This window comes from Carassius carassius, chromosome 2 (assembly GCF_963082965.1).
Source record: "Carassius carassius chromosome 2, fCarCar2.1, whole genome shotgun sequence".
Lineage (NCBI taxonomy): Eukaryota > Metazoa > Chordata > Actinopteri > Cypriniformes > Cyprinidae > Carassius > Carassius carassius.
Genome location: NC_081756.1, coordinates 33,375,305 through 33,383,963, shown reverse-complemented (window position 1 = coordinate 33,383,963; position 8,659 = coordinate 33,375,305). Strand labels below are relative to the sequence as shown.

Here is an 8,659-nt window from a genome sequence, read left to right as displayed (position 1 = left end):
CACTTGCCTAGATGAAATCCCATTTGAAGTCCATTCGATTTTTTAGTAGAGAGGCAACCTTTGGATTGACTGTAGTAGATTTCTTATTCACCACCTTCCCCGTCTTCTTGGAGACTACCTTGCCTCTGCAGGTCTTTGAGCCTCTTTCTGGGTTTATTCCATAGAAACATCTAAGGAAAGTTGCATTACACATTACCGAAGTGCATAATAACCATTTTTCAAAATTCTGATTAATTAATTTGGTTTTGAATTTAGATTAATTTGGTAAAACTTTATAATATAAGTATAATGTAATAAAGCACTTATAAATCATTTGCAAACTATCTATATATATATTCTGATTTGTTTGGATTTAATGTGGATCTACATGCCTTTCTCCTATTTTCTCCGTGCCTGGCATGCGAATAAAACCACATTTGACAGTGTTTCAGATGATGATGATATACTGAAAAAACTGAAATGGAAGAACACAAGGAGAACACAGGAGAAAGGTTGAGGTAACTAGTTTGCAAATAATTTATTACTTTACTACTGTATACTTATTATAAAGTGTTACAATAGATTCTAAGAGAGTGTTAAAAACATACGCAAAAAGGAAAACACTTACCTTTCTTATGTGCAACAAGCTGCCTCTTGATACTGCAGGCTGAAGATGTAGTACACAGCAAACACTGTTGTAACTGCAGTCAAAAGTGTTGACTGGACACTCACAAAAAAAAAAAGAATAAAAAAAGCAATTTTAACAATCGTGCACAACAGCAATGTTACAATTTTATATCTTAAACATCAGTAAATGTCTCTTCATCATGTGTAATGACACACTAACCCAGCAAAATCAGATGAGGATTGGCAGGTAGATTGAGTGTCTTCTCAATATCAGATGCAGATGCTGCAACCTGTAGAGTACACACAATACACAAATAAGAATATTACATAATATAATGTGGTGAAGTGGAAAGAAGAAAATTAAATACTTACATCTGCATGTGAAACCAGTCCGTCTTCATGTTCCTGGAAGTGGGACATTAACGTTAGAATCTTGACAAGCAGGTGTAGCATATCTATGTTCTCAGCCTGGGACATCCTTCAACTTTTCATTCAAAACACTAAAAAATATTCTGTCTACTGCTCTCTCCTCTTCCTCTCTCTCTCTCTCACACACACACACACACACACACACTCTCTCTCTCTCTCTCTCTCTCTCTCTCTCTCTCTCTCACACACACACACACACACACAAAACTGTATTTGAGGCTGAGGAACAAGTTAGAATGTAAGTTAAGTGAATGAAGTAACGTTTCCTCTGTGATATAGAGAGTTGTGCCAATAAATCCAGTGCAAAATCTGTGATTAAAATGTGCTCACATACAAAGCCCACTTAATAAACAATAAGTTAGAATATATTTAGATTACACTCTAAACTGATTTAGATACGACTTAAATTGAAATTCGCGCAAATATTCCAATAAGACTAATCTGTTACTCGCAAAAAACAAACGTCTCTCACCATAACGTTACGTTACTCCATCCATCGATCAAGTCAAGTGCTCATGCAAAAGGCGGTGAGTTTATGCTTCCTAAGTAAAATTAAGTTTACAGGCCTATTTTCGATTTCCCTATAACGTATATAAGGTTAATATATAAGTTACCAACTTTAAACACACCTAACCTCCATTTTAAACCACACTGAGTTGGCGCCAATGCAAAATGTAAATATAATTGTGCAAATAAGTGTTTCAGAAAATCAAGCAAACACACTTACTTCAGATTCTCGTTATCTGCTATCTGTAATCGAGATTAAATTTGAGATAAAATCCGTTTACTATGTTATATTCACTGAGACTGATGATGCTTTTCTCTGGTATCAGACTCTAACCGTTGCTCCCCTCCCCCACCGATCACGTGCTCATCTTCTACTGTTGCCTATTATATTAAACTCATATTCAATTAAATAATCAGCGAACGCAAGTTTTTTATATTTAACTCTTTACAAGTTTAACATTTATAGGATTTTACACCAGGAAAGAGAAAAAAAAACGATGCAGTTAGCTGCAAGAATCTCTCCTTTACAAACACACACATACACTTAACTTTCAGGAGAAATTTGTAAATTCACCGTCTTGGCAAGATTTGTCAAAGGTAAATTAAAATATTGTGCCCACATAAAAAAAAAACGCTAAAATTTAAGATAAACATTTATTCAGACTTTGATCTGCTTACCTGTGAATGAGCGTCAACTTGAGATGAAATCCATAAAACTTTGACTGAAACCATGCTCCTCCATGCGTCAGCTACCCTTTGGTTCCCCCTCTCCCACCGATCACGTGTGCATTTACGGTAAGACACCGTAATTTTAGAAAACAGTTCAGTACTGTATATTTACGCTGTTAATATGCTGTAAATTTACAGAAATTTTTTACAGTGTGTAACATTGTACCTTTAGGGGTACATCAGCTGGTCACTCGGGCAGTACCTTCAAATGGACACCATAGTACCTTATTTACCCCTAAAAGGTGCATACTAGTAACATTACTGCGCAATGTACACTCTAAAAAAATGGTGGGTTGTTTCAAACTAAAGTCAAATATTGACTTGCCCAAACACTGGGACTTTCCAAACACTTTCTTTTTTGAGTGGAGGAACACTCCACTTTTTTGACTTTTTGCAATCTATTTAGCCGATCTCCATGTCTGGCTGTAGCACATTTAGCTTAATTTAATCTGATTAGACTGTTAGCATCTCGCTCAAAAAAGACCAAAGAGTTTCTATATTTTTGCTATTTAAAACTCGACTCTCTGTAGTTACATTGTGTACTAAGACTGACAGAAAATAAAAAGTTGCCATTTTCTACCATTCACTCTTATTACAGTCTAATATCAACTCTGCTATTGCTGCAACTATACAGACTAGCTCGGGACTATTTTGACTACAGAAGAGTCAAGTTTTAAATAGGAAAAATATAGAAAGTCTTCAGTAATTTTTGAGCTACAGTAGATGCTAACGGTCTAATCAGATCCAATGATCTATGCAAAGCTAAGATAAAAGTGTTACAGGTAATCCCACAGCTGTTAGTGCACTATTACTATATATTTGGATGGTACTATACAGTATATGGTCTTAACATGTAAAATCCCAAGAGGTGATGTGTACCTTAACTAAATGATTGTGGGGCTTTAAAGATACTTTCTGAGCTGGAGCACAGGAGTGAAGCCCCACTTAAAAGCTGAATTTATGCTCATGAAATATCATATCAGTGTCATGCCTACAAAGATTTCATTATCATAAATCATAAGACAACCTTGAGACCCCTATGTATTGGAAGTCTGTACAAAGAAATTTTTTTTTTTTTACATACAGTATGTGCAACGCTGAGCACTAGCCTTAGATCCAAATCCATCTGTCTAGCTGGAACCATGTGAACTTGAAAAAGAGTACAGCATGGTGCATTGTAGAAACTTGCACTCTATTTATTCTATATATTTTAAGATGTTTGTAAATGTGTGTTAGATCCCTGATGAAATCTCTGGTGATGCCACTGAAACAAACTTTTCAAAAGTGCTAAACTTTTATGTGATTACTTAGATAAAGTGCTTCCTTTGCCAATAGAATAAGGCCCATCTTTATTATGTATGGGGAACAAATTCCAGCCTCACAAGGACATCACATACCAACGTTTGTGATTCTTTATGATTGGCTGCAATTCTATGGGGATTTAATATGGATGCCAAAGAAAAAAGTCTCATGTTTTCATGAGATCATTACATGCCTTACTGGTTTTGAATATACACAATATCTGAGAAGCAGCATCACACTATTAAAATTATGTCATTAAAATGTTGTTCCAAACCCGTAAGACCTCCGTTCGTCCTTGGAAAACAGTTTAAGATATTTTAGATTTAGTCCGAGAGCTTCCTGTCCCTCCATTGAAAGTGTATGCACGGTATACTGTCCATGTCCAGAAAGGTAATAAAAACATCTTCAAAGTAGTCCATGTGACATCAGAGGGTCAGTTAGAATTTTTTGAAGCATCAAAAATACAAAAATTACGACTTTACTCCGCATTGTCTTCTCTTGTGAGCGCATTCACTGCAGTGTAGTGATATCCAGTTCGTGAACGAATCACTCGATGTAACCGGATCTTCTTGAACCAGTTCACCAAATCGAACTGAATCGTTTGAAACGGTTGGCGTCTCCAAAAAGCATTAATCCACAAATGACTTAAGCTGTTAACTTTTTTTAATGTGGCTGACACTCCCTCTGAGTAAAAACAAACCAATATCCCGGAGTAATTAATTTACTCAAACAGTACACTGACTGAACTGCTGTGAAGAGAGAACTGAAGATGAACACCGAGCCGAGCCAGATAAAGATAATCTATCTTGGGCTCTTCAGGTCTTTCCACTTCTGTACACTGTAGCATTGCAGTGTTTGAAGGGTGCAGTTGATTAGAGCACTGTCATCGTTAACTATTATTTTAAACAGAAAAAAAATTACAGAATTTTTATTCTCCTTTCCTGAAAAATTTCTAGATTTAAAATCGTCTTGTAGGCACTTGTATTAAGTGCCATTTCAGGAACTAGGCAACTAGGGCTTTAAGTAAAGCTAAATGGAAACTATTGAGTCACATTATTTAAAATCAAAAGTATTTCACGAGTTCACGCTTACATATAATTAGCTGAGGTATGGTATGCATATTTGGCGTGCTGTCCGGGGAAGGGCTCCGAGCTCGGGAATGGCCCGAACCTAGAGTACCCCACTTCCCCATCTATTTTTAAAGTGAACTCGAAGTGAGGAGATGGGGTGGAGGTGGGATGCTGATAAACCATCAATGGATAGAGGTAAGTCAGCAATATTTATACTATGGTATTGGTTACTTGATTGTGGTCCACCTGTGTTGATTAGGCTAAGTATCTGATGCGCTCCTCCCGAATCTTGTTAGTAAAACATCATGTTGTGACTCGTGAATCTTGAAAAGTAGTCCACTGGTATTTTGTATCCAAGCAATTCTGTAGTATTTTTCATGGTCATCTTCGGTCTGTTCATACTGAACAGCTTTGCCTTAACATCTTACACCCGACAGGAGATTTTGGATATTGGTGTGCACTTTTCCAACAAAGGAGCTCATTGTTGACTTCAGGAAGAAGAAAGGAAGCACGCACGACCCCATCCATATTAACGGGATGGTTGTTGAACGTGTTTCCAGCTTCAAGTTCCTGGGAACCACCATCTCGGAGGACCTGTCCTGGACTACAAACACCTCCAGCCTAGTCAAGAAGGCTCACCAGCGCCTATTCTTCCTCAGGACAATGAAGAATAACCAGCTGTCTTCAGCCATCCTGGTGAACTTCTACCAGTGTGCTGTCGAGAGCATCCTGACCAGTTGCATCACAGTCTGGTATGGGAACTGCTCAGTTGCTGACCGCAAGTCACTGCAGAGGGTAGTGAAAATTGCCCAACGCATCACAGGGACAACACTTCCTGCTATTGAGGACATCCAGAGGAAACGCTGTCTACGTCGAGCTTGCAGCATTCTTAAGGACTCGGGGGGCCTTCAAATATTGTCTTCGACATGAAACAAAATAGACCAGTGTAAAAAGTGTGTTCTAATTATGCCAATGGCCAGCTGTAGGCCTACAGAAAACACCACAGAAGTAGCTGTTATGTGTAGAGTTTGTTAATATTTTTTAAGAAGTGCATTAAAAAAAGTGCAACAAAAAAGAATGTGTATATAGATTACATTATTATGTGCCTCCTACAAAACTTTCAAAGAGCTGGCACTAACCTGGCAAATTCCCATGGATTATAACTTTCTCAAACATGCTCTTATATAAACTCAGTACTTTATAAACTTTATTTCCTCACTGACTGGTACACACCAGCATGAGTAGCACCAGCCATTTAGATTGTATTTGGTGATTTCAGTCAGCTCTTGTCATCATTTTTATGCGCAATATGCATCAGGTGGTCAGAGACTGTGGGTGTGCTGTCTGTGATTGAGACTATTGAAACCATGTTAAACTATATTAAAACTGTCCATGGATTTTATGAAAACTTTTTAACTTAGAATAAAACGGGATAAATGCCCTTTTGAACACTCATTCTTTCACTGGCAAGGGTACACTGCCGAGTGACATTATAATTGAGAGAAATCTGCATTTACTGTTTCTAACTGAAACCTTGAAATGTCTGATGACTTCGTTTAACTTAATTCTGTTTACCCCTCCTGGATACAGTTATCTGACAAAACCTTGTCTCACTGGCAGTGGTGGTGGTTTGGCTGTGTTATTAAAGAACAATTATAAAATGACCAAATAAGATGTTTTTGATGTTTCAAGTTTTGAATGTCTCTTATTTAGAGCTCCTGCTCCACTTCTGATTCCGTTATTTTATAGACCCCCTAAATATAACGCAAGTTTCATCTCTTAGTTGACTGAACTTCTCAAATTAATCTGTGCCCAGCATGACAGACTCATAATGCTTAGTGACTTTAACATGCATGTTGATTCTGATTGTAATACTGCAAAATACTTTTTGTATGTTTTGGATTGTTTTGATGTATCACAGCATATTGATTTTCTCACACATTAACATTGTCATTCTCTTGGTTTGCTTTGCACTGTTCAAATTGACAATGTTGTCTTTGGTTTTCCTCTCCCCTTTGTAAATCTTTAGTTTAAATCTTTAGTTTAAAAATTGTAAACTAAAACATATATATATCTTACCATAACCACAAATCTGTAACCTCTGACAATTTTTCTGATGCTATTGCTGCCTTCCCGCTCATCTGCACTCAAGTTCCTGAGCCCTGATAAGATACTCTCAATCTATAATAAATCTATTTGTAATGTTTAGGATGACCATGCTCTACTTAAAACTCAAACTGTCCCTTCTGCTAACTCCTCTCCTTGGTTCACCCCTGAACTAAGAGTAATGAAAGCTGAATGTAGGCATCTTGAATGACTTTATAAAAAAAATCCTCCCTTGTAGTGCAAGTTATTGCTTTTTCAGATTCAGTAGTGAAATATAAAGAAGCACTTAACACTGCACGCTCTACCTATCTCTCTACTGTCATTAATAAAGCCAAGTACAAACCTAAAGCTCTTTTCTCTGAGATCAACACACTTGTTAGACCATCGTTCGTAGCTATTAATGGCTCTGTTGATCTTTGTGAAAGCTTTTAGTCTTTTTTCCAACGTAAAATTGATAACATTTACCAAGACTTTCCTCCATCTGTCTCTCTTCTTATTGTCTGATAGGTCACCCACTCAACACTTTCTTACCCACAAATTTATCTGCAGTCGAATAACTGATTATCAATTCTTACTCTGCCTCCAGCACACTATATCCTATTCCAACATACTTACTCAAAACCCTTTTACCTTCACTCATCCAACCTATTACTCATATTATAAACAGATCCCTTGCCACTGGTTATGTTCCACAAGACCTAAAAGTAGCAGCCATCACCCCAATCCCTAAGAAACCTGGTCTTGATAACACAGATCTGAATAATTTTAGATCAATATCAAACCTCACATTGTTGCTAAAATACTTGAGAAGGTAGTTGCAGCACAACTGCAGTCTCATTTAAAGAAAGATCAAATTTATGAGCAGTTTAAATCTGGTTTACATCCCTCTCACAGAACAGAAACAGCACTTTTAAAAGTGGTTGATGTCCTTCTGGTTCCTTATTCAGGTGCCTGCAGTATCCTGGTTCTCCTTGTTTTGCCACTCTGTACTTCTTTCTCGACTATCTGCTAGGTATCACTGGTGCTGCCTTTCAGTGGCTAGCTTCATATCTATTGGATAGACAGCAATTTGTTAGGAATAGATCTCACACTGTCACTATTTCCCGTGTTGCCCCCCAAGGTTCTGTACTTGGTCCACTTCTATTTCTCATTTATGTGCTGCCACTGGGTCACATAATCAGACATCATGGTTTTAAATTTTCATAGCTACGGTGAATACATTCAAATCTAATTCATGGTTCAACCCAACTCAATTTTTTTTCCACCCCTTTTCGATTGTTTCTGTCTTCAAGAATTTCAAACCTGAATGTCAGATAATTTTTTTTTACATCTAAATGCAGACAAGACTTAAATCCTCCTGGTTGGCCCTAAATCACAGAGCTCCTCCCAGCATGACATCTTCATAGATATCAGTGGTGTCCAGATTAGCCCTCAACAACTATGCAAAATTTAGTAGTTTGGTTAGGGTTATGCTTTTGATTCGCATATTGATCAGGGCCCGGTTCCCCAAAACGTTCTTATCGCTAAGTAGTTCTTAACCTATTCCTTAACCTCTCTCTTAACCTTATGGCACGGTTCCCGAAACGTTCGTACGCTAAGTATATCTTCTGTAAGTCATACTTTCGTAAGGTTGGTCTGGACCATTCGTAGCTCTCTCTTAGCGTTATTTGAGCTCATGACGCTACTGTACAGCAGTCTTTAGAAACCAGCGCAGCGATGTACAAGTCAAACTATGGTATGTTGACAATTTTGTGGCTCAACAATGATTTTCTGTTATTTTTTAAGACTCATAATAAATTATGTTCGCAATGGATACAGGCCTATTTATGAAGTTGACTTTATGTGGTTACAGAACTAATAAGGTGGTAATTAGCCTAGGCTTTTTCGTAATGTAATTAAAGCGAATTGGC

General features: G+C 37.4%; 1 long non-coding RNA gene across 1 annotated transcript; it reads right to left on the bottom strand.

Annotated features, from left to right (window-relative positions):
• Positions 1-616: 616 nt before the first annotated feature.
• On the bottom strand, positions 617-2,428 carry LOC132109170 (uncharacterized). The gene is made up of 4 exons (XR_009424479.1): positions 2,221-2,428; positions 1,763-1,923; positions 979-1,011; positions 617-896 (listed from the first exon to the last, which is right to left on the bottom strand). It is a non-coding gene; the product is annotated as an uncharacterized LOC132109170 (long non-coding RNA).
• Positions 2,429-8,659: the final 6,231 nt, after the last annotated feature.